We start from the raw sequence: 5,896 nt of genomic DNA on the forward strand, positions 1-5,896 counted from the left end.
AATGTTCTTCAAGAAAAATTCACTTTAAACGCATACAAAATGTACTTTTCTCACCAATACAACCTAGAAACACATGATCAATGCCTTAATATAAGCTTTAAATACGAAACACTTTAAATGCATGAAATGAATCAAATGAACATAACTCCCATTTTGCTTTCAATATAGCCACTTTTGCAATTGAGATCATTTGCATGAATACTTTGCTATTGCCACCTACAAAACACATAAAAATATTAAACAAAACAACTAAAACTACTAAAAACAAGAAAATCGTTGGTTGCCTCAATAAGCACTTCTTAAATAGTCATTAGCTTGACTATATCACCTCATTTTTTTTAAAGAGGTTTTAATTAATGAATTAATTCACCATTTCAGGTCGTGGTGGATCATTAAAAGGTGGTTTAACAACTAGAGCCATGTGTTCTAATGATATGAGAGGTGAAAGTAGGTTACCTAATTCAAGTGAGTCATAGATATTACCTTGAATGTGCATCACTTGAGTACTCACCAAAGGAACGTCCTCATGGCTTTCTTGGGGAATAATACCTTTAAAACCTATACTTTCAACACATTTCTCAAGAGGGGTGAAAAATGAGTCGTTAAGGCTCATCTCTTGAGGTTCAAGGTTAGTTCCAAAAGTACTATCATGTGAAAAAATGGATTGCATTTTGATGAAAATGATAAATTTCAATTGTGTTTCAATGAGAAAATATCCATTTCACATGATAGTACTTTTGGAACTAACCTTGAACCTCAAGAGATGAGCCTTAACGACTCATTTTTCACCCCTCTTGAGAAATGTGTTGAAAGTATAGGTTTTAAAGGTATTATTTCCCAAGAAAGCCATGAGGATGTTCCTTTGGTGAGTACTCGAGTGATGCACATCCAAGGTAATATCTATGACTCACTTGAATTAGGTAACCTACTTTCACCTCTCATATCATTAGAACACATGGCTCTAGTTGTTAAACCACCTTTTAATGATCCACCACACCTAAAATGGTGAATTATTCATTAATTAAACCTCCTTAAAAAAATGAGGTGCTATAGTCAAGCCAATGACTATAAAGAAGTGCTTATTGGGAGGCAACCCAACGATTTCTTGTTTTTAGTAGGTTTTAGTTGTTTGATTAGTATTTTTATGTGTTTTGTAGGTGGCAATGGCAAGGATTCATGCAAATGATCTCAATTGCAAAAGTGGCTATATTGAAGCAAAATGGGAGTTTTTATGTTCATTTGATTCATTTCATGCATTTAAAGTGTTTTGTTTAAAGTTATATTAATGCATGATCATGTGTTTCTAAGTGTATTTGGTTGAGAAAAGTACATTTTTATGGTTTAAAGTGAATTTTTCTTGAAGAACATGAAAACAGTTGAAAATCGGGTGAGTGTGAAAACTTGATCAAGCAGAAAACTGGACGAAAAACTGCAGAAATAAAAAATTTCTGCAGCAAATCCTGCCAAATATTAGCCGAATTCAAGGCCGGATATATAGGGGAGGACAAAAAAATTTTTTTGCTCTCTGGCCAGAATCCGGCCAGTATCGAGCACAAGAGGGATTCCTCACAATTCCCCTTTCTTTCTCCTTCAACCTACACACACTCACACCTAAAACACACATTACTCACTAAAATCACTCTTTTCACCATCCAATCTTCAAACCAATTTCACCAAAACACTTCCCTTTACCTCTAGAGATGATTTCATAATTTAAACTTCAACAAAAACAAGTTTTAATTCGAATTTGAGTATGGCAAGAACAAGGGTTTCAAATTTTTGAACTCTCCATTTGAGGCCGAATTAGAGTGAGATTTTTTGGGATTTCTTCACCATTTGCATCCATAATTATCAACCAACAAGTTTGAGGTAACAAATCTTCATCAAATATTGTCATTTGAATTTTGTCTTTTTTCACTTTTTTCTAATTTTTGGGTAATTTCGAATTTCTTTATTTTGTGAAGTTTGGTGCTTTCCATTTTGCTTATTAAGGTTATTGATGATTATTGGTGATGTTTAACTCATGGGTTTGTGATTATTTGATGAATTTAGCAATTTTTAGCTAATTTTGAGAATTAATGTGACTTGATAATTATTAGCCAATTTCTTGAGTTGATTGGATTGAAGAAATTTTATGAGATAGATGGATTGCTCTAAAATATTTACATGCTAAGTTTATGCCTAAATTGCTTATCTCTTGATTTTTGGCATGTTTATTCTAGAATTTTTGGTGAAAGGTGAATTAATGACCTTTTAAAGCCTAAAACTCATGGTTAAGGTGCTATTTAGTATTTAATTATGCTTGTTTAGATCATTAAGATGGGAGTGAGTTGTGTATTTGCTTAATTGTTTCATCCAATTATTTGGACATTATATGCTTATATGTTTCATTTGGAAAAAATATAAGAGCACTTGTTGTTGATAATCGATTTTGATACTTACTTATGGTGTTGATTGCTACTTATTATGTAAGTAAGTGAATTTGTCTCTTTAAAGATAAAGGTAAACGTGAACGAGTGTTCGTTATCTTTATTTAATAATATACCTATTAAATGAAGTTAATACTTAATAATTTTATTTAGGTACAATGACTGGCACTAGGAAAATTGGGGTGAAATCTCCACCTCCCAAGAGAAAAGGAGAAGTTTCTGCGTCTACTTCTAGACCACCGCGTATGAAAAGAAAAACAAGTAGACAACTTGTGTTTGAAGATGAACCATCATCCGAAGAGGAGACTCAACAACAAGTAGAAGAAGAACAAGAACAAGAGGAACAAGAGGAGCAAATCCCATATAATCGGTCGCGCTTCACCTCAGCCGAAAATGAAACTTAGTATAATTCTCGAAGGAGGTCTACTATCTCAAGACCTACTTTGTAAATTGGGATGGGAGAATTTTTTCAACCTCCCAAATATTTATTATGAAGAGCTTGTCCATAAATTTTATGCAAATGTGGAGGACAAACAGTCTTTTCACTTTGACACGGAAATAATTACAAGTACAGTGTGAGGAACTGAAATCCGAATCCATAGAGCTCATTTGCAATGCCTTCTTCAAGTTTCTGACATTGGATATAAGGTTGATTTGAAGAAAGCATTTAAACCTCATGATTTGGACTCGTGGAACATGCTAGAGGCACTTGCACGCTTGGGAATTAAGTACAAGTCTACTCGTAAAATTGGGCGATACTCCGTGTTGACTTCTTCCTTTCTAGAATCTCATCGTCTTCTCATCTACTTGTTTGCCTCCAATATAATTCCAAGAGCAAGTGGTACCAATGAAGCGCGCACAAGCGACATCTATTTCTTGATAGGGTGCGATTTTATTATTTATTTATTATTAATTTCCCCTATTACCTGACTCAATATGGATTAATTGCTGGATTCTACTCATTTTTAGTATCTGGCATTTATTTCAGGGAGTAGAACAAAAATATGATAACAAGTACCAATTTGACAGAAAAGGAGGGCAAGTAGCAGCGCTTGTCCCAGGGGCAATTTTGGAAAAGAAAAAAATCTTTTGGCCCTTTCTTTTGGGCATGGGATGAACCGAAGAAGGGTTGGTACCTTTCCTGGCTGGAGAGCCGCACAGGAGAGATGCATTAGAGTAGGAACTAGATAGGAATAAATAGAAAATAGGAGCAGAGGGTTTTTTTTTTTTTCCTTTAGTTTTAGCTTTTGACTTTTCCGTTTCATTTTCTTGTGGTTTCTCTAGTTCGTATGTGAAGACCAAGTGAAAAAATTGAATTCCTTCCTGTAGCTTGTCTTTCTTCTTGATTTCTCCGAATTGAATTTGACGATGGCCGCTACTATTGCGTCAGTTTTGTATGGGGTTTTCTCATCAACAATGAGCTAAATCCATTTTCTCTAGTCAAGGAACAATGGATGCTTTGGCTCGCCTAAAATTGTGAGATCAATTTAATTTTAATCTTTGTCTTTTATTTATTGGTATTTGCATATTCCCTGGTTGTAGTGCTTATGGTTGTTTAATTAATTGATTGTCTCGAATCTGGATAATTAGTTAATATAATAATCTATTGTCAATTGAGGTGTTAAATCCGTAATTGTTTAATTACCTCAAAATAGTGACAACTGGCATGATTAGATTTGTGTCAGGGGAATACGCGGGCTAATCTAAAATAACCCTGGTAGTGCGTTAGTTGGTTAGAATAGGGCTCCTCTAATACGTAAGGCAATTGGAAAATTAAATTCTACGGGCGTACTTAGGATTATTTCTCAATTAGAGCAGTGATTAACGGGCGTACCTTGATCACCGACACAGTAAGGAGGGGTTGACTGTTATCACTTGTTTGACAATTATAACCTATTTATTAGTAAATAATTGGAATTGCCTTTGTTTCAATGATCAATTAGGTGAACAATTGCTGAAGTTATTTCTTGGCTAGATCCTTAATTATCACTCATTAGATTTTAGTAAATTGTTATTTAATTTCAAGTTGGCTATTTTATTTTGTATTATTTTACTTTTAGTTGAATTGTTTAAATTATCACCCCTGATATAAAAATATCCCCTTGTCACTGTGAATTTAGAAATGAACAAGTACTCCCAGTCCCTGTGGATTCGACCCTGCTTATCGCTATCTACAGAAATTACTTTTAGTTTGAGCAGGTTTTTATTATTGCACAGGCTGACAACCTGTCATTTCTTGAACAAAATGGAGCATGGCCTAGGCAACATCCAAGGCATTCCATTGTGAAGCATTATCACCAACCACATGTGGGCTATGGATCAAAGTAATGATGTCAAACATGCATTCCCTTACGCTCGCTTTTTGACTTTGGTGTTTCAAAGGGTTGGAATTGATTTCTCTAATGCTATTCCTACATGCTTCAAGAAGAAGGATATCTTTGCATTGGATTTTTACAAATTTCTTTTGAAAATCAAAGATGTGAGTGGTCCTCGACTCAAGAAGATGCTCAAGGTGATAGTCGACAAGAGAAAGAAGCTGAAATTGCACGTATTGAAGAAGCTCAAGGGGTTGAGAGAACTACCCAACCAGTCTCAACCGATCCTTCCTCCTCACGTCGTCCATCATCACCGCAAGACACTCGGTCTTTTCTCAAAAAGATGATGGATAAGCTGCTTTGTATTGAGGTCGAAGTGAAGAAGAGTAGACAAGAGAACAAACAGAATTCCGAGCGTCTTCGTCACATTGAAGCTAAATTTGGCATTGAAACTCCACCAACTCCATCTTCTTTAACTGACCAAGCGGCTACTTGATGGAGTACTCGTCACTATCACCCTCGTTCATTTTCCCAACCTTGCATGTTTACTTTAGCATTGTCGCTTGTTTTTCTTTTGTTTTAGTGGTTTTCCTTAGTGCTTTTAATGTTTACCTTTTAGTGATTTTTCTTATTTCTTTTATATGAACTCATCCAAGTGATCTTCATTTATGTTGTGGTTTTAGTGTTTCAAGACTTCTTAAAGTTAAAAATTTATCACTTGGCAATGGATTTGGATAGCGCAAGTTCATTAGGGAAGTACTACTTTTCTCTTCCTTCCGTTATTTTTCCTTTTTTACATTAAGGACAATGTGAAGTTAATGTGTGGCAGAGAGGAATAATTGGCTTGCTATTTATGCCATGTGACGATATTTTGAGAACTTAAATGCATTAGAAATGTTGGAATTGTGCTTGAAAATATTGCCATGTGGATAATTTTCTTGAAATTGGGTTTGTTGGCAAGGAGTTTTGTCCAGTTACAAAGGGAAACTCTATCAAAATTTTTCTAAAATCTTTTACAATATTTCACTATAGCCCAAAAATTCTTCAAATTTTTGCAATTTTATTTAAAAAGAGCCAAATTGTTCTAACTTTAAGTGTCTAATTCTTCCACTTGTTGAAACTTTATATGTATTTTGGAAAATTTAGTCCTCA

The sequence above is a fragment of the Coffea eugenioides genome, unplaced genomic scaffold (assembly GCF_003713205.1).
Source record: "Coffea eugenioides isolate CCC68of unplaced genomic scaffold, Ceug_1.0 ScVebR1_3256;HRSCAF=4439, whole genome shotgun sequence".
Taxonomy (NCBI): Eukaryota; Viridiplantae; Streptophyta; class Magnoliopsida; order Gentianales; family Rubiaceae; genus Coffea; species Coffea eugenioides.